This window comes from Lepisma saccharinum, chromosome 6 (genome assembly GCF_977018435.1).
Source record: "Lepisma saccharinum chromosome 6, izLepSacc3.1, whole genome shotgun sequence".
Taxonomy (NCBI): domain Eukaryota; kingdom Metazoa; phylum Arthropoda; class Insecta; order Zygentoma; family Lepismatidae; genus Lepisma; species Lepisma saccharinum.
The window spans coordinates 47,140,407-47,168,092 of NC_139234.1; the positions used below are offsets into that span (position 1 = coordinate 47,140,407).

The 27,686-nt window shown below is 38.3% G+C and overlaps 1 long non-coding RNA gene across 1 annotated transcript; it reads left to right on the plus strand.

Moving 5' to 3' along the window:
* Positions 1 to 8: 8 nt before the first annotated feature.
* On the plus strand, positions 9 to 22,338 carry LOC145989067 (uncharacterized). Its single transcript, XR_014441806.1, has 3 exons — positions 9 to 83; positions 19,094 to 19,201; positions 22,086 to 22,338. It is a non-coding gene; the product is annotated as an uncharacterized LOC145989067 (long non-coding RNA).
* Positions 22,339 to 27,686: the final 5,348 nt, after the last annotated feature.

The window sequence follows — 27,686 nt, forward strand, 5'->3', positions numbered from 1 at the left end:
CTGCCACGATGCAGCACGCCTGGTACAGTGTTGAGAATGACGAGGTTGCAAATAATGGAACAAGTGCTGATGCCTGCCAATCGGTAGAGTATGCTTTAAATTTTTGTTTCAGTATATTCAAGATATGTATTGTTATGCGTTGTTCTTTGAACTATTACGTGTATGAATGACGTTACTTGTCTTGTTTTCGTTTTGTGTCGAGTAATTGCATATTTGTGATAGGTGCTCTGTTCAACAGCTAAACCAAGTTACTAGAGAAGTCAAGTTTTCTCTTCCATTGAAAGTTTACCATATGTATATATCATTACGGTATATAAGTAGAAGAGCTGCTCACAAGCCTTTTACTTAGCCAATTGTGCCTGTACAGAAATTCTGCCAATTTGCAATTAAGGTTTGCAAATAACGTGTGAGGAATAATTCTTACGTATTTAGAACAAATGTCGTGCACAAATTAGTCACATAATGGGGTATAATACCTGAACGATGAAATTGAAAACTGTATCGTTGATACTTGAAACATTGCATTTAATTTCAAATCATCTCTGCTAAAAAAAAAAACCAGTTCGAAAATCAATATTCATGTATTTTTGGTACATATTTTGGATATATTTTGGTGCCTTGCTATCGTGTAGTTATATCGGTCCAAGAATTATAGATGGCTATGAATGGAAAGGCTTCTACAAATGCATTAAATTTTGACTGACTCATACCACATTAAAATAATCATAAATTTTTCGTTGTCCTACTCGGACATTTATTGAAGTAGCATTGGTGTGTCAATTTGAAAGGGAATTCGCGTTTGTTAAATTTGTGCAAATTTGTGCGTGTAGTTTTGACCTGTTGGCAGTCGCTCCCAGAATATTTTCTTCTGAATGTTTTCCAATTGAAAAGCTACCAAGTGGTCATATTTCAAGCACAGAAATGTATAGTTTACGAAGAGACGACGATAATGTTGGGCCAATATTCTGATGTCATACTGTAGTTTTTCGTACAAGTTGTACAGGAAGATAGTGTGTGTTTTGCGAGGGGGTGGTGTCCCTCTGTATCCCCATTAGAAAGATTTTTTTTTTTTTTTTTTTGCATGTTAGAGTGGTGTTAACAGAATTTTCGTTTTGTGCGTCATGGTTTATGGTGGAATGGCAAATGTGTGAGAAAGGAAGTTGGGTGTCGTTTTGTCCAATTCTATGATTTACGTTATTGTGAGATTAGCTGTTTTACACACGGTAGTATTACTTTGACAACAGTGAATCTTGAGTGAAAGATTTACTGCAGACAATGTTTTGTAGTGCAAATCACGTGGAAGATGCTTGTGCTTCGTGTGCTGCGTTGCGGAACTGTGATACTGCTTCCTAACTTGCGTGTGAGGCTGTGATACTGCCCCTCAATATGTGTGTTGGACTGTGATACTGCTTCAAAATGTGTATGTTGGACTGTGATACTGCTTCTAAATTTGCGTGTGAGACTTTGACACTGCTTCTTAATTTGCGTGTGAGACTTTGACACTGCTCCTTAATTTACGTGTCGGACTGTGACACTGCTTCTTAATTTGCGTGTGAGACTTTGACACTGTTTCTTAATTTGCGTGTGAGACTTTGACACTGCTCCTTAATTTACGTGTGGGACTGTGACACTGCTTCTTAATTTGCGTGTAGGACTGTGATACTGCCTCTTCATTTGCGTGTGGATCTGTCTCTTAATTTGCATGTGTATCTGTATCTATTAATCTGCTTTGTGTGCGTGGGACTGTGATGCTGCTTTGTGTGCGTGGGACTGTGACGCTGCTTTTTGTGTGTGGAACTGTAATACTGCACCTTAATTTGTTAGTGTGTGTGTAGGACTGTGATATTGCTTCATTTGTGTGCGTGGGGCGCGTAGCGTAACTAACACGTTCTGCGCCCACCCCCGCAAATTTCAGCTGTGCGCCCCTACTATTTTTTTTCTTAAAAAAAAGCTTTCCTTTCTAAAATATTAATTCACGCCTACATTTATATTAGACTCATACAAATATGAAAATACATACATGTAATTTGAATCAATGTAAAAACTGGTACGAAAGGTTAGAACAACAGACACACTGTAGAAAAGTATACATTATAATTACATATGTAAATTCACTGTTACTACAAAAATTACGATATTGTTAATTGCCCATTACCAGTCCTCTGCGTTTTTTGATGGAGGCAAATTCCTTTGCTAGTTGTACGTGTGTAGTATCTGATTTGTTTCACTTGACTTTGCCCCTGTCACCACCTATATATTCAGGTTTGTATTTTTGTCTCGGGTGTTGATTTTATTAGTTTTAATGCTGTTATTACTTGACGCTTTTATTAGCTTCAATGTGTTTTTACGTGTTTTTTTTGTTTAATTCATTTAGTAATTTTATGCTTTTGTTATCTTAAATGCCGTTAGTAATTTTATGTTGTTGTTAGCTTTAATACTGTTAGTAATTTTACGTTTTAGTTAGAAGTCTTCAGTTTAAGGTTAGTAGCATTCGACCTTCTTTTTTTTTTCTTTGCTTGATACGTGTATAGTCAACTAGTCAACGCGATTTTGACAAGAAAAACGCAATAAGTAGTCCGGATATAAGTTTTTTGCGCTGGCCATGCTTTGGGATCAAATATCTCGATTTCCCCGCCGTGAAACATTTTTTGTTACTTCAAACATCGAAATCTGCCTATTAAAGAAATCTACTTAATTCTCGAGGGGGTTACAGTTGGTGAACGACCCCGAAATAAAATTGCTGAAGCGCCAGGTGCCAGTAATTGTTCGGTTTCCCAGCGGCAGTGGAAAACTTGAATGATCGCATGTTACTTCAACATGGAATGGCTCGATGACAAGCGATTGAACATAATTGAAAATTAAATGAGCAATGTCATGATCTGGGTCACAGAACAATTTAGGGCCGATGAACTGTATCAATAGGCCACCTAATTTTCTTGCGCTTGAATAATCTGTCACTTCACAGTTTGGTATTTTTTAAAGTATGTTTTTTAGGCGTGTGTGTAAATACATAATTATAGTTAGGACCCTCCTTAACAGCGGAGTGGCTAACGCTGTCGCCTTGCAATAGGTGAAGGCACAATGCACAATTGTTGGGATCGCTCTTTTAAACTGTAGGCCCGCTTTTGATTAGCCTATTACGGTGATGCTGAATGCCGAAAAAATTGGCAATCTGGAGCTCACTATTTTACCCCTAAATCCATATAAATACAGCGTTATTAAAAAAGAATGGTACAAAAGTAAAGTTAATTTATTTTAAAATGAAAAGCATTTCTGGTGGGAAAGAAGAAAGGAAGGTTGTAAATTTATAGCCTGTGGTTGTAGTTGACGTAAAATCCGCTAGAGGCGCTACTTGTTGTTGATAGCTAAAGGCGCGCATATACAACCGTGCAAATCCGCAACGTATTTACGCAAGTACGTTACGCGAGCTCTTCGGCCCATACACAACGACGTACACTTTTATCCGCACGGTCTTCTCTTCCTTCCAAGCACGAGCGGACTCTGGTGGTCGTACCAAAAACCAAAATCAGCAGTGGAGTGGATTCTGTGGATGGAGGATAACTGAATGCGGAACTCTCATCCAGGCTCACGAAGTGGTGGCCTATGTTTCGCAGAAACGTTATATTCATTTAACCATCATATGTTTATCTAAAATGTATCTGCTTCCAAATGTATACAATTCGACTTATTCAGTAAAATTCCAATTCTGTATGTGAAAATGTTCTATAGGTATTGAAAGCACACACGACTAATCAATCTCCGCGAAACGTTTTATGTTATATAAAATTAAGAGGGGGAAGGTGTTTAAGGGATGACTTTCTCTCAATACACCCAAATGTCAACCTCACTTCTACCTAGTACACCCTGGACTGCATTTAGAGATTAACGAGACACTGGTGTCTGGACTCTTACCAAGTATACCCGTCGGTGGGATTTATGTTATGTGCTGTCCATGTGTGTTTGTGATTGCCCCTTGATCATTTCATCTTATCACTATAAGCGTGCGCAGACCCTCTGATTATGGGAGGGGGGGGGGGGGGGGCAAAAGCCTTGATGAAAGTTCAGTCGGGAAAGAAAAACCTCATTTAATCTCTGAAATGAGCCACGCTTCTTTTCCTCCAAACAATTGTGATCGTGCATTTAAGACAAAACTGTTTAGCAGCAAGGGTCTGAATACTTAGTAGTTTGTATACGTGTAAATTATGTTTTTAGAGCGATTCACAGCTCGAGCCTTCAACATACACAACCATACATTTTTTAATCCTTGTCCCTAGGTTCAAACCTTGCAGTACCTGAAGGTGTGTGTACGTGTGTACCCGGTTTCCCACATGAGATGAACTATTGAATTAATGGGAAATTGATCAAGTGTGTGTAATTAAATGAAGAAAAGAAGTTAGTGTCCCCGCCGATTCATATTATCAAGAAAATTCTCCGTTTCGCCCCATAGGGAAAAGACACCTCTTTACCTCGCCGTATTTCACCAAACATCTGAGGGCGGCTGGATAATAAACCTTTTCGAGCAAGGCCTCATCTCCAGGAAGCTATCAACTCGCGGCAAGCCACGGCACCTAGCGACCTGTCAAGTGAGATGAGTCAAGGCAAAATGGATAATAAACCTTTTCCTGCTCCCACAAAAATAGGCAATAATTAGGCTGGAGAGTTCAATGAACTAACCGATCACTTAAGTCCTGGGCCCTCTGAGGGCGGCTGCTATCTTCCCTTCCTTTATATAGGCCCCGCTAATCACCTAACCGTTACTGGAAACTTTCCGCTGGTCGGCTCGACACACCTACCTACCAGTGGCGTCTCGTCCCTTGGGGCTTCCGGGCTTAGCCCCTAAAGAAAAACGGACGTATTCACGTAATTATCAATCACCATAACGCATAACTATCACAGTCTTTTAAAAGGCGATTTTTACCCACGTAAATTCATCGTCTGTTGCAATGGATACGACAGCGCTCCTAGCGGCATTGATGTCAATTATCGTTTTCCGGGGCACGTCGCAAAGGAAGGCGTGGCCTACACCCACCTACGCTACAGTGAAGGTCACATGCTAGCAGAGAGATTAGGGAAGAGTGCAATGGATTTGAGTGCTGATTCGGAGCTAGCTCCGTTGCGTCGCGTTCGATCTCGCGTGTTGTTCTGTAGTGTTTTGTTGGCTTTCATTCGGTATGTTTGAGTGAGTTTGGCAGGGTTGATGTTCGAACACAAATTGATGAATGGCATAGGCTGTCAATTACAAGACACAATGAATTTGTCCGGAAAAGTAGGCATATATTAAATAGAATTATCGATTGCTTAAAATTCTGTGGTCGACATGAACTTGCTCTACGAGGACATAATTAAAGAGAACAATCTTTAATCAGAGGCATCTTCCCAGATTTATTATCCCTTCATAGAAGAGGGAAAACTAAAGGGAACTTCGTGTTCTTTATTGTAGTGAAGAGTTGAAAAACATAAACTCTATCAGTAGATTGCATTCATTTTTTATTTAAAATTATTTAGAGGGTACCTTTTCAGAAACAGTAAAAATGACAAACATAGTTTTAATAACTCCAGTGGCAACAGCTGAATCTGAACGATGTTTCAGCACATTGAAGCGTATTAAAACCTGCTTAAGAAATGCAATGGGACAAGACAGACCAAATGCCTTGGCACTTGCTTACAATAGAGATAGAATACATTTCAAACATAGAGGGCTTTAACGAAAAAGTAATAACAAAATTTGCTGAGCAGAAGAACAGGAGTCAACGTTCGTAGAAAGGTATGTTTCACAACAATACCTGTTTCTTTTGTAATCATGTGAATTGTCATTATATTTTAAATTCTTTAAAAAAATAAGTCCAGTTTTGTAGTTTAGAAGAAGATAAATACTCGTTTTTTTTGTAATTCATGTAATTTGTCATCACATTTTAAATTCTTTCAAAAAAGTAAGTCCAGTTTTGTAGTCTAGAAGAAAAAAATACCTTTTTTGTAATTCATGTGAATTGTCATTATATTTTAAATTCTTTAAAAAATAAGCCCCGGCCAAATTTGAGGCCACGAGACGCCACTGCTACCTACCCAACGGCCAAGAATACGCACGTACAGTCAGAGAAAGAATTACCTGTGACCTAGAATTTCGTAACGTCTTAAAACCTGCTGTTTATGCAACCCAAATAACAAAATATTCGCTTAAGTTTGCCTGGTGATTCTGAGTTCTCGGGATGGATTGAGCATTGATAGCAAGTAGTGTAGTTGGTGCTATAACCATTTCGAGAAAGTATGAACCCCCCTCAGGCAGATTTGCCTACACTTAAAACTAGCTCAACATGCCCATATGAGTTTTTTGCTCAAGTGTGGAACTCTGTCTAATCCAAGATTTTTGTAAAAATGCCCTCGGGAATTTCCTGTGAAAGTATGACCCCCCTCAGATTGATTTGCCTACACTTATAAAAGGCACTTCTGTGAGATTGTTGTCCATAAATTTGTTAAAAATATGCCCCTCTTGATATTTTTTTTTGGCTACACTTAAAACTAGGCCAAACGTATTAACACACACACACATATTTACTTCCGGTCCACTTCCGGTTTAAGTTCAATTGGGCACCAGGCTCAACTTGTATATTTAGTATTAAGATAATGTAATTCTTCTAGAATTGCTCTGTGACTCTCTCATTTCTTACATCATAAACATATGATTTTTCACCTATAAGAATAACACTACATATAGTGTCATCAGGGAGTGTTTCGTGGAATTCACAGATAATTTTAATGTTTGTCCTGTCATTAACCACAACTTGTTTCCTTTTTGAAGTGTTGATGACAAACATGGGTCTCTGTGCTTTGAATTCATCTGGTGTGTAATACATGTCAGTATTGCCAGTAGTGACCCTTTTGTATGCTGTAAATGCTTCATATAATTTAAGAAAATCATCCTTGGACATGTCTAAATTATAATTTTCTCTGGGGAATACCTCATTTCTGCCATTTTTAAGATATATGTTCTTGATGATGCAGTTATCAAATTTACTTGAATTTTTTTCCTGATTATTGTGTCTTCCAGTCTGAAACAGTACCACCACAAAATCTGGCATGTCATATTGTATACTGGAGAATGAATCTGTAGCATCAAACTCATAATAGGTACCAGTGGCGGGCTTCTGTACACATTGATATGTATAAAATTGTAAAGGAATCTGTGGATTTTTTTATTATATCTGCTTTGTATTTAAGAGCATAAGTGGCTTCATATTCAACAACTGGGATTCTTAGCTCCATAGTCTGAATAATGCATTTGCCTTCATCAGGTAGGGTATTAGGCAGAGCTTCCCCTGTAGAGTTTAATGTACTGTACCTCATCAAAGCATTGTTATCATTGGCAGCTCTTCTAAATGTGATTCTTAAACCACCCTTCCACATAATATCTTTGTAATCTGAGAAGAATCCTGGCAACAGGCGCATGGGGAACAGCACTGTGTGGCTCTTGGATAATATTTTATCACCAGCCTCAAATCCACCTATTTTGTAGTAAGAAGCCTCGGTTTTGGATAATTTTAGTGTAGCCAAAGCTGTGGAGGTAATGCCGGGATAATCTATTCTGTTTATAACAACACCATGTTTTCTGATCTCAATTTCAGAGAACAGATGTGGCACAAAATTGTCCACCAATCTTATATTTGAATTTGCCGGATAATCTGTACCATCGAGCTTTACAACATCAAATTTGATGTATAGATCTGCTCTGTGAGGGTGTATAAAGCCATCCCCTACATCAAGATCAACCTCAATCTCTGTGTTGGGTTGATTTAAATTTGCAAATGTCCTCCTGTTTGGAGGGAATGATTGTAGCTCATAACTCTCAATATTTTCCATTTTTTTTTGTATGTATTTTTATTTAAATATTAATCTCTATGATTGCAGTTGTTGTGGCTCCAGCAAAATCAACTAATTCTTCTTTTTCATTAGTGACCATCAACTCAACTCTATGAAGAAGAACTCAACAAAACTAAACAGCCTGACACATATCTCATAGAAAAAATCATCCGCAAAAAAGGCAACAAGTTACTTGTCAAATGGCTAGGACTTCCAGAACACAGCTGGATCGATGCAAACAAAGTGATAATATGAACACCTGGGATGTTATAGAGAGGCTGCCAGAACCTGAACAGCAGAATAAGAGAAATGGCAAGTTGCTGCCTGATAATATTAGGTCTCTTATTGTTGGGCCATCTGCTTGTGGTAAAACTACACTAATGATTGATAATTTTTTATTGGCACCCAACTGGTTAGACTGGAAAAACAGGCACTTGTATGTCTTCTCTAAGAGCTTGGAACAATTAAAATATCAACAGCTGATGAAGCTATATGATGGATTGGATATAGCCACTTTTGAACCAGATGTTAAGCCACTCCATGAATGTCTCGATAATTCTGTTGTTGTGTTTGATGACATTATACTGGATAATCAAAACAAGGTTAGAAACTTTTTTACACAGGGGCGGCACAAAAATATTGATTGCTTCTACCTGGCACAGACTTTTTCTAAAATACCCAAGCAGCTGATCCGAGACAACAGCAATTTTATATGTGTGTTTCATCAAGACCATACCAACCTCAAACACATACATGATGAATATGTAGGTGGGGACCTGAGCTACAATGATTTTTCTAAGATTTGCAGTAGGTGCTGAAACCAAGACAGTTATGGGTTTGTCACAATTGATATGACAAGAAAACCCAATAGTGGCAAATACAGAAATAAAATCAACAATTTTCTAGACATTGAAACATATATAAATAAACATGAAAAGGCCAATCATTGATGATCTTAAATTAAAAGATTATCTTGTAAAAAGATTTAAGGGATGGAAATCAGAGAACCGAGGTTTTTATGAGCAACACAAACGCACAGAACAGCCTATTATTGATGCTATTGGTGAATTAGGTAAAAATATCAAAACTGTTACAGAGCAAAATCAAAATTTGATCACAGAGCTTGTACCTGTAGCTGCAAGAAACATATTAGATTATCCATTCACCCCACTTTCTAGTATTCATACACCTAGTCCTGTTGGTCCTCGAAGAATTGAAGCTACTCAGGATCCTATTGAATTGGGTCTTCTTGCTCAAAAATATTTAACCACACCTAAAGACAACAAAGATGAGGTCTTTGGCTTATATGCTGACACAGAGCGTGATGGTAGCATCATACATAGAATTGGCAATTTCAGAATAACATTTATGGGAAATGATCTGATTGTATATTCAGAATCTCATCTTGGAGAAAAAGGTGCTTTTGTTAAGTATCCTGGAACACCTGGATTGTGGGAACTGATGACTAGGAAGAGACCTGGCAGCTATACAGATCAAGATTATGAGTATTACAAAGAAATATTAATAAAATCAGATGCTCTATACCAGAACAATGATCCCACACAAAAAAGAGTCAAGTCTAGCAGTGGAGCAAAATATAACAACTTAATCAAGCCCATATGGTCACAGATCAAGACTGGCAGTGGAATCAAACATTACAACACCCTGCCTAAAGAATTTGTGTGGGTTGATGATGTCAGGAAACTTGTAGATAGGTTATTGGTGATAGCTGGGGAGGAAAATGCTGGCAACCACAATTTTTACAATGAAAAGGTTGGAATTATAGACATGATAAGCACAAAATTGTCTAATTTTATAGTGAATGACACTAAGGGGATTGGATATCTTATAAAAATTATTAATATCTACCACCTAAATTTTGGAATATTTCTGAGGGTCGGGGGCTGGTTAATGACATTATAAACAAGCTGCCATTTGAACTACACATTCCAGGCTATCAGTATTGTGGTCCAGGCACAAAATTGGACCATAGATTAAACAGAGGTGATCCTGGTGTTAATCCCCTAGATGCTGCTTGTAGAGACCATGACATAGCATACAACACACATTCTGATCTTGACAAGAGACATGTTGCAGACAAGAAATTAGAAGAGGCTGCATTTGGTAGATTTGTAAGCAAAGATGCTTCTTTGAGTGAGAGAATATCAGCATTGGGGACCACCATAGCTATGAACACCAAACAAAAACTGGGGTGGGGGTTGTGAATATATATATATAATAAACCTACAATGAAGGCCAAGGGTGTTATGTATCAGATACCTTATGCAGGTCTTAAATCTCTTAAAACTATTGACAGTCTTTTAACCAAAAAGCAGCGCAAGAAAAAAAGCTCTTGTCTTGCAAAGGGCCATGGTATGAAATTGTTGCTTAGTACCCCCCAATTAAAAAAATTACAACAATCTAGAAAAATCACATGTGGGTGGGTTCATATTTACTATCCCGGCCATCTTAGCAGCACTTGGAGCTGTTGGGAGCTTGGCTGGGGGATCAGCTGCCATAGCAAAAACAGTAATAGATGCCAAGAAGAATAAGGCAGAATTAGATGAATTGAAGCGCCATAACCTGGCTATTGAGAAACAAGGCAAAGGTGTTAAGAGAGCCATGAATAAGTTTAAAAAAACAAGAGTCGCTTACAAACCAAGATATTGAAGCTTTAATCAAGCCACTGGGCATCAAACATTTTAGAGGTGTGTACATGTCTGATTCTTTACCAGAACAACCACTCAACAAAGAGTGTGGCATTGTTAATTTGGATAAGTACAAAAATCAGGGCACTCACTGGATCTGTTATCTTAAATATTTAAAAAATGAGGCATTTGTGTTTGATTCATTTGGAGGTGTTCCACCTGAAAATTTAATAAAATATCTAAATTCAGCTAATCTTTATTACAATAATGCCCGTGTTCAAAATTTCAAAGATGTTAATTGCAGACATCTGTGTTTATCTGTTCTTAGATATATGTCTCAAATAAATAAACCATCAATTGAAGATTTTCAAAAAGCCCTGTGGTATCTGAAACATCATGGGGGTATTTCATCTCACCAGCCAAAATTCAATATTGAAACTCAAATTACATGATGACATAGTGTATCCCAAAACAATAGCTCTCAGAGCATTTTATGGCATGTACTTGATCCCCAATATTACACACCACAACAACACAATTGCAGTTGGGGATCAAAATATTGTCATCACTCCAGGGCAGTATAATCTGTCCACTCTAAATGCTCAATTACCCAGAGGTATAGTATTAACTCAAAATTCTGTCACTCACAGAGTAGAGATTGTATCTGCTACAGAGACAGTGGATCTGGGTACTATAGGAGAGCTGTTAGGATTTGAGAACAACACAAAACTTGAAGCGGCCATCAAACACACTGCTATTAATATACCCAAATTCTTAGCCATAGAGACTCTGAATATTCACTGTAATGTGGCTGAGTGTATGACCACCAAATCAAATGGCATAGGCACTCACAAACAAACTGGCATTATTGCAACATTCAAACCTAACTCTGAATTTATGGAGCCAATCATCTACACTCCATCCCCAACATTATATTTTCCTTTGTGCCATAATAGAATAGATTATATTGAATTGATGGTCACTAATGAAAAAGAAGAATTAGTTGATTTTGCTGGAGCCACAACAACTGCAATCATAGAGATTAATATTTAAATAAAAATACATACAAAAAAAATGGAAAATATTGAGAGTTATGAGCTACAATCATTCCCTCCAAACAGGAGGACATTTGCAAATTTAAATCAACCCAACACAGAGATTGAGGTTGATCTTGATGTAGGGGATGGCTTTATACACCCCCACAGAGCAGATCTATACATCAAATTTGATGTTGTAAAGCTCGATGGTACAGATTATCCGGCAAATTCAAATATAAGATTGGTGGACAATTTTGTGCCACATCTGTTCTCTGAAATTGAGATCAGAAAACATGGTGTTGTTATAAACAGAATAGATTATCCCGGCATTACCTCCACAGCTTTGGCTACACTAAAATTATCCAAAACCGAGGCTTCTTACTACAAAATAGGTGGATTTGAGGCTGGTGATAAAATATTATCCAAGAGCCACACAGTGCTGTTCCCCATGCGCCTGTTGCCAGGATTCTTCTCAGATTACAAAGATATTATGTGGAAGGGTGGTTTAAGAATCACATTTAGAAGAGCTGCCAATGATAACAATGCTTTGATGAGGTACAGTGCAATAAACTCTACCGGGGAAGCTCTGCCTAATACCCTACCTGATGAAGGCAAATGCATTATTCAGACTATGGAGCTAAGAATCCCGGTTGTTGAGTATGAAGCCAGTTATGCTCTTAAATACAAAGCAGATATAATAAAAAATCCACAGATTCCTTTACAATTTTATACATATCAATGTGTACAGAAGCCCGCCACTGGTACCTATTATGAGTTTGATGCTACAAATTCATTCTCCAGTATACAATATGACATGCCAGATTTTGTGGTGGTACTGTTTCAGACTGGAAGACACAATAATCAGGAAAAAAATTCAAGTAAATTTGATAACTGCATCATCAAGAACATATATCTTAAAAATGGCAGAAATGAGGTATTCCCCAGAGAAAATTATAATTTAGACATGTCCAAGGATGATTTTCTTAAATTATATGAAGCATTTACAGCATACAAAAGGGTCACTACTGGCAATACTGACATGTATTACACACCAGATGAATTCAAAGCACAGAGACCCATGTTTGTCATCAACACTTCAAAAAGGAAACAAGTTGTGGTTAATGACAGGACAAACATTAAAATTATCTGTGAATTCCACGAAACACTCCCTGATGACACTATATGTAGTGTTATTCTTATAGGTGAAAAATCATATGTTTATGATGTAAGAAATGAGAGAGTCACAGAGCAATTCTAGAAGAATTACATTATCTTAATACTAAATATACAAGTTGAGCCTGGTGCCCAATTAAACTTAAACCGGAAGTGGACCGGAAGTAAATATGTGTGTGTGTGTTAATACGTTTGGCCTAGTTTTAAGTGTAGCCAAAAAAAAAATATCAAGAGGGGCATATTTTTAACAAATTTATGGACAACAATCTCACAGAAGTGCCTTTTATAAGTGTAGGCAAATCAATCTGAGGGGGGTCATACTTTCACAGGAAATTCCCGAGGGCATTTTTACAAAAATCTTGGATTAGACAGAGTTCCACACTTGAGCAAAAAACTCATATAGGCATGTTGAGCTAGTTTTAAGTGTAGGCAAATCTGCCTGAGGGGGGTTCATACTTTCTCGAAATGGTTATAGCACCAACTACACTACTATAGCATGAGTCACATGACTCATGCCCCAGCAACAACAAACAGTTGGGTGCTACGAGGCCTCCAGAAGAAAATTTCAGGAACTGGTTTCTTAACAAGAGCTACTCGTAAGAAAATATTCTTTCCAGTATTTTTGGAGTCATTGTCAAGAAAATGGTTCTCATTACAGACCACATGCCACACGCTAATTGTTTAAGTCCAGTTTATGCACTGGACCTACAGATTAAAGTGGCATCCGAACCAAATGTCCGTCTATCTGGTATTGAATTCGGAAGCCTTTGATTATATGGCGATGACGTTACCACTACGCCAGTAAATTTGTTCTCGAGAGTGAGCTTTTTATCTATTTGAACGAGGGGATTTTTATACAGCCTGCATTTTTTTTTTCTGAAACAAGAAGAAATTCAAAGGAGCAAAAAGAGTCGTATAAGAGTAGTTAACAAAAGGAAAGAAGAAGAAGAAAACGAAAATGTAAATGCTGAAATAAATTATGGTAGAGATAGAGTGCATAACATTTTGTCACAGGGCTTCCTGGATGGCGTAGTGATAACGCCGTAGCCTTGTAATCAGGGGATCCCGGGTTTGAGGCCGTATATAGAAATCGAGAACGCATGTGAAAGAATATACATTTATTTCTTATATTCCGGTTTTGTAGGAGATTTCGTGAGAGATGAAATAAGTACTCTTCCATATATCTTTATCTTTATAATTTTTTTTCCCCGTTCGCTGATCGCGACGATAAGGACGAGTGACCATTACATGAAATTGATGACGAAAAAGTCAAACACCCCCGACAAACACTCAAACCCGGGAACTTTGGCGACGATATCGAATGTCAAGCACTTAATGAGCTTGCGCACAAAGCTTGTGTAATGTTGTTTGTGTCAGGTAATTCGTAATAACTATCAGTATCCAACATTCACTATCATTTGCTTCATCATTTATCTTATTGTTGTGATTAACTTGAATTCAAAGAATTAGTTGAAAGGCAAACATGCAAGATTGAATGTCTCTGATGTTACTTCGTGCGGAATAATATGACGTGATATTATTAAATGAATTTATTAATCATATAATATGCCTAGTCATTCCATTGATTGATCCCAATTGAGCACACAAAATATGGTATAATGTTCAATCCATGGAGGAGTGGTTAGCACAGCGCGCTACAATGGCGTGGGTCCCTGGTTCGAATCTCGACTTGGGCATGGGTGTCCTTGGTGAGTGCCCCTTCATCAATTTCATCATATCATCACTCATCTTCATCTTCGCTATTTGCCAAAAGTGAAAGAATAGCGAAACTAAATAACAAACATCCAATCAAATCGAACATCTCCACCGATTTAATTCTATACGGTACCAAATTCCCACTTTATTACTGCATCATACGTCATTTTACAGCATCTCAATTGTTTTCCGATTGGAAAACAATTGAAATATTGTTTTGTGCAGTTGATTGTGCATTGTTTCGTTGTTTGGATTGTTTAAATAACGTCGCATTAATTAGATTTAGACCAATCGTGAGAGAGGGAAGCAAGAGCATAAAGGAAGGGAAAAAGACAAGGAAGATACCACGGCTCTCTTTAAAGGTAGCATCCAGTGAATACAACTGAAGTGACTGCAGAATATTATGGATAAAATTTATTTCTCTTTTTCCTTTTATTTCTGTTTCAGTTATTTTACTTCGCTTCTCTTCTACCACTCGTGTTAATCGTGAAATGGACGATGGGACAAAAAAATATATGACTCTCTAACGGTTCGAAACTGTAACTACAAAATATTGTCTTATTTTTAAAATTTACGGCCAAGTATGGTTTGTCACGTAGCAATTTTCGCTCATATCTTTCTCAAGGGGCTCCATTGCCTCTCCGACATGTTTTTCACTAACGTAACCATTAGGAAAATATTCAAATGTTAACTGATCTAACTGCAGATGAAACAATACTTACAGCCACTAACGAAATATATATTCTTGTGTAGCCTCACGGACAACAAGTATCTGGTGAGTCATTCACTCTTGCTAACTACGGCTGAAGGTCACTGAACTAAAGGGTGATGGCAAGCAAGCAGGCGTCTGCTCTACCAAAAACGAGGTCACGTGTTCCTGTTGCCAATGGCGTACGAAATAAGGAGGAACACAGCTATCAGACGTACTATGTTTTGGTCCCGTCATTGCATGTAGAACATTTTATCGTCGTGGCCTTAAAGTTCCTTCAGGGCAATCCTACGTAAAGACTTCTCGGCAAGAAGGATATTTTCCCCATTGAGGGGAGGAAAAGTGGGTGGTTATAGAGGTCCTTCAAATTTCGTATTTTTGTTCATTTCAGAACGCCTGCTGTATCGTCGACTTAATTCAATCTATCCGTTGTAGGTTTTACGTTCTGCTTCTATTCGGTTATTTCACATTGTCTTCCTGCTTATGTTATTTGCGACGAAGGTTCTGGATTCGATAATATGGAGAATAACGGGATTGTGTTGGTTGCTTGATTTGGTGTCTTCAGTCCACTTTATGTCCTGTTAGGCTAATCGTGACTGGACCTACAGTTTAAAGTGGGATCCGAACCACTATGTGTCTCCACCGGGTATCGAACCCGGGACTCCTTGATTACAAGGCGACTCCGCTACTACTGCGAAATCAGGAAGGCTAAGAGAGAGAAAGAGAAAGAGAGAGAGAGAGAGAGAGAGAGTGACTACGCTAATGAAGAATTGAAAGTAGCAGAACAACTAAGCTATTCTTTAGTCAATTTTGGGATTGTTAATGAATATTATGAATGTCAGTTCAAATTGGGGAAAAAACTGCGACATTTCCAGAGTGCCGTTACAAATCGTTAAATTTTATCTTTCCGCACATTATTTTGCTACTAGATATTTGCATGCTAAGATGTAGAAAGTGCTACATTTTCAGTGTGTGGAATGAGATTTATTTTTGAGAATGGAGTAGTGGGAAAAGGATCACCTCACATGTTTGGATTATAACCCCCCCCCCACACACACACACACACGCACGCACACAAAAGATATCGGCTGTTGTTCTTATAAGGAAATATAACATGTATGAATTGTGTCAAGAAAAATTGGAGCCTATTCACATCCCTACGGAACTTGTAAGAAAGCCCACGTAGAGATTATAAAGTTCTGTTCCGACAAATCTGGATGTATATAGTAAATTAAAAAGCAAAGTTCTACCTTGTGCTTTGCAGAAAGCCATGAAGGCATGTGGAGAAAAGACCCAAGGTTTCTTGATCAGGCAGAAAGTGGGGATGATGTGATCAGCACCACGCCCCTGCCCGCCTTACCCCCCCCCCCCCCCCGAGTCTCATCCAGGTACCCACTTTATACGACGCTGGGTGGGCACCTGAGCCGCTTGAACAGGTGGACAAAATCCCGATTCTCCCCCGTCGGTGATCGAACCCAGATCTCTCGCATGATAATAAAACGCCCTAACGACTGAGCTACTGCGGCACATATAGTAGTATAGTAGACTATGTAATTAAGGCAAGAATTATTTTAGCGTTTCGTTCAACGTTTTTAGGCGAATCATTTTCGGAGATATAACGTGTAGCTCTTGTCTGTTCTGCGACCTGGCTTGAGAAAAGGCGATTTTCTGACGAACAACATTCCACCTGACAAGTCACGGGACTTTCCTACATTTCCTGCGTATGTTGGCTATTGCATGAAAGACGAGTTGCTCTTGAGACAGACAGAATCACCCGATCACCTAAACGTGCAATGTGTGTTGCCTACCCTTCCGGCATTATTTACTACCATTAAAGTTTTATGGGGAAGAACTTTTTTCCACCACTGTACATGAATACATAGACATCCACAACATTACCAAACACATGATACTAAAACCCGACCTATCCAATTACATTAATTAATTAAACATATAAAATAAAATAGGATCAAGTAATGATTCGCCTCATTCCAAGTTATAACTTCTCTCTCTGGTAATTCATAATGCATTACAGAAAACAAGAAAATTGCGAGCGATGCGAACAAGAAAATTTTTAGATCCAAATTTTTGCAAACTGAAAACAATATTGATTTTAATATGGCCCAAAAAATTTCATGGGGCACCATGGCATTCTCTTTTACATTTTTGCCGGACCATGTGGCCTAGTGGTTAGCACATCGCGCTGCGACGCCAAGGGTCCCGGGTTCGAATCCCGCTCGGGCTAATTCCCCGCTAACGCAGGCGGGTGTCGCGGCATCCTTTGATCCTTTTACGCAGCGCCCGTTATTTGGGGTACCGATTGGTTTCGGCCAATTCCCGGCTGTGGTTGGGGGTACTACGCGCAACCTACTCTCTCTTACAGGCGAACCCGTGACGTCAGCGGCGACCAAGACCCTAAATAAAATTAGGTCCCCATACTCCCCCTGGCGCCTCACTGCGATGAATGAATTGAATTTAATGATCCCTGCTCCCCTTTATCTCTTCGAGACCAAAGGTGGTGCACGTAATAACAGGTGCGTGGTACAGGTAAAGACACGTGTGTAAGTGTGCTAACGGACATCCTTGTGTTGTGATTATAATAAACATTATTGATATATATATAAACCTGGTATAACCTTTCTTTACACCCAGCAAGCCCTGAGATAATTCTGAGTCCATGTTATACGACTGATAAGAAGTTAGCACGTATGGGTAGACTTTTGCCGTCCTCCTAATTTGAAGTGCTTAGAGTGTGGTAATTGTAAGAAGTAGAGGGTGAGGACGTTGCAATTTTTTCCTAAAAGAGAGGAGTCAAATATTATACATCAACCGCAAATAAAATATATATTTCTTTTGTGTCTCATTACCGTTATATAATAATCAATATAGAGGAGTTATTTTGCCTAAGACAACATGCAATTGGGAAAATCAACACCATTACATTTATGGGGACTTTTGACTTCCAAATTACGGGGTATTGGACTATTTTACAATTGAGGAGGAGTAATTTTTTGCTTAAGTAGTGTTGATGGAGCATATTGGTTTAACAACATTCACACAATAATTTACTTGCGTAGTGTTGTAGTCTTAGAGGGTTGTTTTCTCTTTTTTCACCCGTTATGCATCGACTGAGAGAAGTCCTTTTATTTCCACCCATTTTTCATACAGAAAATCAATTTAGTTTTGAGAAGGTATTTCTTTTTGAATTTATATATATTTTAATACTTTTCCATGTGAATTAGTTTCTTAAATTAAAAAGTAATATTTTGGAATATGTTTAATTTGGGGAAATATTAAGCTTCTATTATTAAAACTTGTAATGGCTTATTAGTGTCGATGTCAGTTTACATTGAAAGCTTTTTTCATTGCATTTCTATTAAATACCAGCTTAGAAATTTCAGGGAACAGTTGTTAGCTAATTTGTCTTTTCTTTCACAATTTATTATAGTCATGGACCCAACTGGAATTTCAGTTAGTGTTCTTTTTGTCATGATAACTTCAGTAAGTGTGGTGTAAACTAAATTAAATATTTTTTTCAATGTTGTGATAAAATTGTGGGATGCTTTGAATGTGTGTTGTGACTGTATGCTTCTGCTTCTAAGTAATGTTACATGAATGGTTTCAGAATCTGTTCATTCTTAATGGGAATAAATTGAGCAATTCTAATCCTTTTTTAGAGACGTATTTGAATGTAATGAAGTAATTTGCCTCGACATATTCAGTAGATTTTAAATTTTGTAGAGATCAATTAAAGTTCAAGTACCCATTTATCATTCTTTCAAGTGGAATGTTACTTTACTTCCACCTATTTGATGTGTGTATCCTTTTTAAGGTCACTTGCGACTTGCAGATTCAGCTTAAATGACTTTCATGACTTTAAAGTTAAAATCATTGTTTTTAGAATATTGAAGAATTGCAATTTCTTTAACGTGCAGATTTCCTTTATTTTTACGCAGATACCAAATCACATTATAATAGATGCTGGCTCCTTCCCAAACCAAGGAAGAACATATCAAGAAGTTAATCTTGGTTACCCGGCTCCAGACTCATCCTCACATACACAGGTGATGAAATCTACATTTGATGGAAGTATTGCATTTGAAGAGAAGATTCTGTGGATATAAGTTATATGATTTCGGAAATACGTGGATAAATGTTGTAAATCTTAACTTGCAGAAGAGCAAGAGTTTAATCATAACCTCATGCATGATCTTCCATGAAGCATTTATAAGTAACAGATAATTCCTGTGTACATGACAGTATTAATCTCAATTGGTGTCAATATTACAGCAACATGAGACTTATTTCCAACTGATCTAGCAACTGATATCTATCGATAGATTCAGTTCCATACAAAATATAACTTTCCACTGTTTTTACGAAAAAGACTTGTCGGTATGGACTAGTACAAGAAAGGAGAAGAATAGTTTTTGTGTGGTTTGGTGGTATTTTATTTCTTTGTACAGAGTGATCACAAAGTCCCATTACCCCCTATGTATTACATAGATGTTAATGAATTGTTGTTTCTTATTGTTGCAGGATCTACATCTAAATCATGGCTGATGAGTCCAGTTACACCATGGAGGAACACATCGTCATGAGCACGTGGGCTCACGAACGTTCCCCATACAGGAAAATCAATGAGAGATATTCAGCATGATTTCACTGTAAGGTTTCATAAACCTTCCCCACCAAAACCAACAATTTTACGGTGGGAGAAAAAGCTCTTTGCAACTGGTTGCATAAAAGATAATCCCCACCCAGGACGACCATCAACACGACTGGAAACGTGTGTGGAGGCTGTAGCGTCTGTCGAATGTTCGCCAAAAAATTCCATTCGTAAGCGGTCACAGGAATTGGCAGTTCCATACTCGACATTACAAAAACATATGAAGAAGGATTTGAAGTTAAAGGCATTTAAACCTTCGTTTGTAAACGAATTGAGTGATAATGACATGCAATAACGTCATCAGGCTTGTGGGCGAATGCTCGATGTCTTTACAACTCTTCCTTCAAGGGGTTAAGTGTTTTTCTCGGACGAGTGTGCGATATATCGCAGTGCAAAAGCGAGAAACATTTATTTCTGGAGTAAAGAAAACCCACATTTTTATGAAGAACTTGAACACAACCCACCACATGTCATGATGTGGGCTGCAACGTCTGCAACCCACTTGATGGGTCCTTATGTCTTTGACGGTGCTGTGAATCAAATGTCGTATCTCACCATGTTACGTGATTGGTTTATTCCACATCTGCAAGAACAGGGACTGCTCGGTCGTGTATGGTTCCAGCAAGATGGAGCACCAGCCCATTATGCTATTGCCGTGAGGGAATAACCTTTAAATAATCAGTGCAATGAGGTATTTCCTGATACATGGATTGAACGTGATTCTGTCCATTTGATGCGCCTTTGGGGTGGCCACCCCGAAGTCCTGATCTGTCATCTTGCGACAATGCATTATGGGGGTTCATTAAACAGAAGGTTGCTGCCACACGTTACGAGACAGTTGACGAACTTAAGGATGCTGTTCGACGTGCATTTACTGCCATCACGCCAGCAATGTTGAGGAGAATTTCTCATCGTACATGGCGGAGAATCATACTCTGTTATGAAAACGATGGTGTGCACACAGACACTCTGGACTAAATCATAACGAATAGTCACACTACCTCCGAGTTGTCCTCTGCCATGATCTCACATTAATACAATGCGACCATCTATGACGATGTGGACACGCGATAGGGGGTAATGGGACTTTGTGATCACTCTGTAGAGTGGAGTTGGTTTATTAATACAGCACTGCACATGCTTGTTCTGTATTGGCAAGTTTTTTTCATGAACAGGTGGGGACTCCAAATAATGAATCACTATTTTATTGAGGATTTTTGTATTCCTTGATTTGAACTTAAGCACAACCGTCATATATTGTTACAATATTTCATTATATTTTGATGCATAAGTTCGTAGCGTTTGTGTTGGGATGGCAACACTGCGGTGTTAGGAGTTTGTTTATCGTTTAATATTCATGAATTGGAGTGGCATTGATATGCTTGTGAATACTCATTGAATTTACAGATTTGAAGAAAGACTGTGCTATTTGAGTGTCCAGTGGAAAAAAAAAAACATTTCCGACATATTTTTCTGTCTGAGTTTAACATAGGGGCAAGGGCAGCGGAGGCAGCTCTAAATATTTGTCCCTTGTACGGGGAGAATGCCGTCAACTCAAGAATTAGCAAATGTGATGAATTGTGACCATTCAACCATCGTGCGACATTTGCATTCCATGGATAAGGTTCAGGATACCACATGCTTTATATGAAAACAACCTGGGGTCCCGGGTTCGATACCCGATTGAGGCACAAGTGGTTCGGATCCCACTTTAAACTGTAGGTCCAGTCTCGATTAGCCTTACTGTGCATAAAGTGGACTTAAAACAACAACTCAACAAATGAAAACAACCAAATCAGCGACTAGGCCAGGAAGATAGCATCAAGTGCTGGGACATGATAATGCACACCCACACTCCGCTAACATGACAAAAGGTACTATTCAGGAGCTTAGTTGGTTAATTATTTCCACTTCCTCCTTACTTCCTCCGATCTTGCGCCCTCGGATTGCTTCCTTTTCAACTATCAATCTTCAAGGAAGCTCCTTTGGTGACGAAAATGTTCATCAAACTTGGCTTGACGACTCTTTTAACCCTGAATCAGCTGATTTCTTTAGGCGTTGAATTGAAAAAAACTGTTGTTAGACAGTCATATACAATGAAGGAACTCAAATTAGTGTAAAATAAAAACACTTTTGCAGTGTATGTCTTATCTATTTATTCGTGAGAAATACATGTAAGCAAGAATCTTTTTTGCAACTTCATTTTTGTAAAAATAATAATAAAAGTATATTATTCACGTGGGATATGATCAATGTAATTTCTCTTTATTTTTTTTCAGGAGAGAAGAATGTATTTTAAATGCTCTGCTTCAACAGACTGGATATAGCCGTGCGTGAGAAAACTTAGCAATCTAACTTCTCGAAGAAATGAGACAACACAAGACTTCAATACCAGAAGAGGGTCAGCCAATCCTTGCTGCTGCCTGTTTTGACAAGTTCCTCCACCTGTAATCCATGAGCCTTGAAATCGTTTCACAGATGACCAGCATGGACCAAGAGGTACGTAGTTACCAAAGGGCATTGGAATATTAAACTTGGTTCGTCAATAGAAGAATCTGAAGATGCGTTGTGAACAGTAGACACGTATTTCTAGGGTTTAAATTATCCAAAATACGTAACTGTATCTATATACATTGCACTAAACTGTACTATACACATGATTTATTGATATTAGAAAATGACACACGTCATCTGAGAAATCTAAAAGCTGAGTTAATTCATAAAAAAACATGTTCAGTTATTAGGTACAGCGGGGATATTCCGTCCCAATGTGGCCACACCGCCATACCAAGGCACTGTGGATAACTTTTGTTTTGTCCAGTGTGAAGCGTGGTCTCCTTACTGTCGCTCGTGTCCGTTGTTCCAGTGCTCTGTGTTACATTTTGTATGGGACAAATAGGGAGGGGGGGGATCTCATGAGGTAAGTGAACTGCGATGAATTATTGACGTTGCTAAAGAATAGAGCCTACGAACGTAAGGTATGGCATGCAGAATAACTCGCAATTTTAACTAATTTCTTCAAAGCTATTACAACACAGGTCATGTATGCATTGTGTGTGTGCATAAATGTAGTTTGCTTTCTTCGTTGCTGCCCTAGTTAGGACGTTTTTTTTTTACAATTACTAGAGTTGAGGCTATTTCACTCAGTGAATATGGGTGAATATTCCGTTCGAGAAAATTATTCACGGAATTGGTTGTGTAATGTGAAAGTGTCAACGTCAACTTTTAAGTTCTCATTTCAGATGGTTCGTACATATAGCAGGAAAAAGCCTGGCCCTATATTGTCCGAAGAGATGATGAATGAAGCAATACAGAGTTGTCTAAGAGGAGATGAGAGGAGCTGCTACATTGCTTGAAATTCCGTCCTCCACACTTATAGATCGAGTAAAGGCTTTAAAATCTGATCTGACATTGGGAGAAAAACAGCGCATAGAACAGCCGACCATTCAACAGTGTTCAGCTCAAAAGAAGAGCGTGAGTTGACGTCTAGATTGGACCATTTAGCTGAAAGAGGATTTGGCTGTACACCGGATCAAGTTCGTAGAGCAGCATTTACTTACGCAACAATAAAAAATATATATATATTCGACATGCTTGGTGCATGGAAAGCATGACTGTGCAGGTAAATATTGTCTTTACAGATTCCTGAAAAGAAACAGGGATATCTCAGAAAACCTGGAGCTGAGGTAATGAATAAGCAGGCTGTGACTAAATTCTTCTAGTTGTATGGGAATCAGTGTGAGGAATTTGGCATTTGTGATCAGCCTCACCTGATCTTCAATGTTGACGAAACTGGTTTGCCCCTTAACAACAGTCCTTCTAATATAGCGGCATGAAAAGCGTGCTGGGAGGAATAGCCCCTCGACTGGGCGAAATAGCCCCACTGTTTTTTGTGAATTCTGATTTCTACACTCCTCAAATATATCTTTAATAAGAAGAGTGTGTATTGCCTTTTTCACTTATTACGTACAGTAACCTTTCCTAATTGAGGTATCATTATTGTGTCGCAACTATCGACTTATTTATCAATGTTTCAATTCAGCTTTTATAGGTTTAATTTAAATTAAAAGGAGAGGTACAATTTATTACATAAGATGAATTATATTAAATTAGATTATAATTAGAAATAATATCACGAACATTGAGCAGAATAGCCCCGCTCTACTCTATTGTTGAGAATTTACATATCTATGGAAAGTATCGAAGTCATCAGTCTGAAGTTTTGGCGAGGGTGAATTTAAAGTTACATTTATTGTACATAAGTAGCAAATTGTATTGTGATTTTGTTTTAACTTAGTTGTATAGTGTCCAGAAATTTCGTGACAAGATTGCAACAAGAATTAGAACTGTCTAATTATATTTTCGCATAATTCTAGATTAACCTTTTTTTTTTTTAGGGAACAGAAGTCGAGGTGATCCTGTGTCTTTCAACCACCCTGACAAAGCTACTGCTTATGAAGGTCCATTGGACTATCACATCTGCAAATCGTTGGAGCAGTAGGTTCTAGACTTGGTGAAGAATCAGCCACTCCACTCCACTCATCCTCCCTACGACAGCTGAAGAAGTCCACAACCGTGCATTTAGAAGAGCTTCAGTTGAAGATATGAAATTCAGATAAATTACATGATGTAAACATTTGTCAACAACACATTTTTTGAAGGTTTATATTCTAAGGGGTATTAAAGCAGGTTGTAGGTCCTCGTGGATGCAGCACGAGAAATGGTAGTTTTTCTTAACTGACCTATTATATAACATATATAGACAAGAAATACACTGCGATAAATAAAAAATATAGTTGGCAAATGATGTGGGCACTTTGACAGATGAGAACTGACACCCTATGAAAATTATACTAGTAATCATAAAAACTAAATTCACTACCACTATACTACAACGAAACTTCTCTACGCTCTTTCAATTGGGAATTATATCTCATTTCAAGATTTAACGTAACCAGCAGGTCACCATAATTTCAACTTCACAAGAATGGAGAAATCAATAATGTTGCTGTTTCCTTCGTCAGGAAAGAAGTCCAGCATCTGCTCTCGCAACTATTTGCAGAATAGTATCCACAAAGACAACCTTCACAGGAATGACTATTGTGTGTGTCCACTTCCTGGAAAAAATAACCAGTACCGTATCCTTCAACAAAATCGCTTGTGTATTAGTCATTGCGTCATTTCTAAATCAACATTAAGAACTCGCATGAAACCAAAAATCGAACTTCATGTGCCATGAGCTTTTTATTTTTCAATTTTAACTAACATTATAGGATATTTGTTTTTCCAGGTCACAATCTAAGGCCTGCTCTAGTTGAACATTTTCCTTAGCATTTTTCTTAACGTTTATGCCATGACCAAAATGCTACCGTGTAAGGTGAAAAAAATTGTATTAACCATAAATCAATGGCGCTACTTAAATACATACATCGTATGTATACATTGCACGTATGGAAGGATAGTTGTTTCATTTGTAAACACTGGACACTGCTCATCTCGTGTGCCTTTCGTGCTATATACAGGGTGTGTCATAAGTAATGGCGCAAACTGACAGTCGAAAGTACACGATAATAGAAGCAAAAAAGTCTCGGTAAACATGCGTCTGCGAATGTATGGTTACAAGCCACCACTGACTTCATTGTTTGAAAACGTCGTCCTAGTTGGTAAAATGATAATACATTAAGAAAAGTCATTGGAGATCTCAATTGAACATTCTACTTACATTAACATTATGTTACATGTTACAGTTGCTGTACACTCGTACCTGTTAAAGGAGGAGTTCAAAGTGTCGTCCTTGCATCTGGATGCAATACTGTACGCGATTCCGCATTGAATTTCGAATTCTTTCGAACACCCCTGGTTCATTTCGGAATTGGTCACAAGCATGTACAATTCTTACAACGCCACCTCTCGGAAATGTTCTGTTTTGTCAACAAAGAGCAAACATCGGAACGCGCAAGGAGTAAAGCACTCTGTTTTTACAAAATGCAATAAGTGACGGCTTCTAACCACACATTCGCACACATTATTAGCATTTTACCAACTAGGACGACGATTACAAACAATGAAGTCAGTGGCGGCTTGTAACCACACATTCGCAATTATCTCGAAAACGGCTCTCGTTTGCAGACCCATGTTTACTGAGACTTTTTTTGCTTCTATTATCGTGTACTTTCAACTGTGTCAGTTTGCGCCATTACCTATGATACACCCTGTATATTATCAAACGTTCTCCGCACGCACAATCGTAAATGCTAACCGGAATGTCACATAAAATGCTCCCGTGTAAAGTATTGTCTGTTGTAAAGAAAAATGATATCATTTTTGCTAGCATAAATGCTTCCAAAAATCGCACAAGGGAAATGCTTCGGTCTAAAGCGGGCCTAAATGTTGTGTGCTTTCATTGATGTCTGAATGGGCTGACGAGAGGAAGTAATTTTCCCACACACACTCTAAAAATGTGACATTGGCTCAGTACAATTTGGAAGATTTTAACTGTTCGGAATTAGAAACATTGATTTATTGGTGGAGTATTGTTCAAACAGTACTATAGTTGGAGTCAAGATGGTCGTGAATAACAAAATAGAATAACTATACAGGGTGTCCCACTGTGAGACTCCAGCATTTTAAACATATAGCGGAGAGGATTTTTTTTTTTTTGACATCATTACTATGCAAGAAAATGATAATGTAACTCGCAAAGTTTTCAGTGTAACAAAACTCACAAAATTCAGCTCAGTTCACTTGCACGTGGGCGCCTTTGGTTCCACAAAGAATGTATTTGGAACGATCTTCGCACATTTCCTACAACCTCTTCCTGGATGCCGGATTCCAGCGGCGGCACCAGGATTATCTGGGGGTACGGAATGAAATTTAAGGGGTGCGATGTTGAAAAATTAAACATGCACGCATGTCTTAGCCACTAAATCAAATACCACCACACAGCCTGTGCACGCTCGTTTGGAATCGCCATTTTAGAAACAATTTACTGTTTTAGCGCCACTGTGGTTCTAGCGCGAACTACAAAATTACCACGTAAACGTTTTGAGTTTCTGCTTCTGCTCTTATTGGAATCACAACAGTATGACCTCAAATGAAAAATAAATAAACTTTCAAAATGTTGTAGTCTCACGGTGGACACGCTGTATGTTGATAAAACAATCGTACTGAATATTTACTCATATCTTAGATCGAGAAGTCACTACCAAGGATGTAATAGTAATATTAATGGAATACAATTGGTTAACTTTTATTAATTTGTAACAGTTATCATTGTATAATAATAGTCTTCTTGTTATTTATAAAATTCAAACTTTATATATGGCCTGGCCCCTTTGTACAAAAGAAAATCTGGCGACGCCCATGTTACATTGGGTCTGGTGCGGGACACACACCCAACTTCCACAAACGCCAAAACTAAATGCTAAGGGCTCTAACTCTAAACCTGGCCCTTTAAAACCTAACAATGCCTAACCTACAATTCCGCTTAAGTCTTATAATGCTCTTAGCATTTAGTTTTGGCTTTTGTGGAAGCTGGGTGTATGTCCCGCACCAGACCCATGTTACATTTAAGCAATAATTTACCAAAATACCGCCTACATAGTCAGAGAAATCGTAGAGAAAGCAGTCAGCAGCTTCGAAACTTTAAGTAATGTCTCTCTCATGCGGTGAATTCAGGCGGAAAGCATTCAAAGGATGAGATTTGTCGAAGGATTCTTCCCCTTGATGTTGGCCAAGTTTCATGGATGTAATCTTCCTTCCGCTTTCCCTTGGCTCCCACCCCCTCTCCTTTTACTACGTCTTCGGACTCTTCCAAGCAGAAGATGCCCTTTTTTCTCCGCCGTCCTCCCCTCTTTTCTTAAAATGGCAGATTTTTGCCC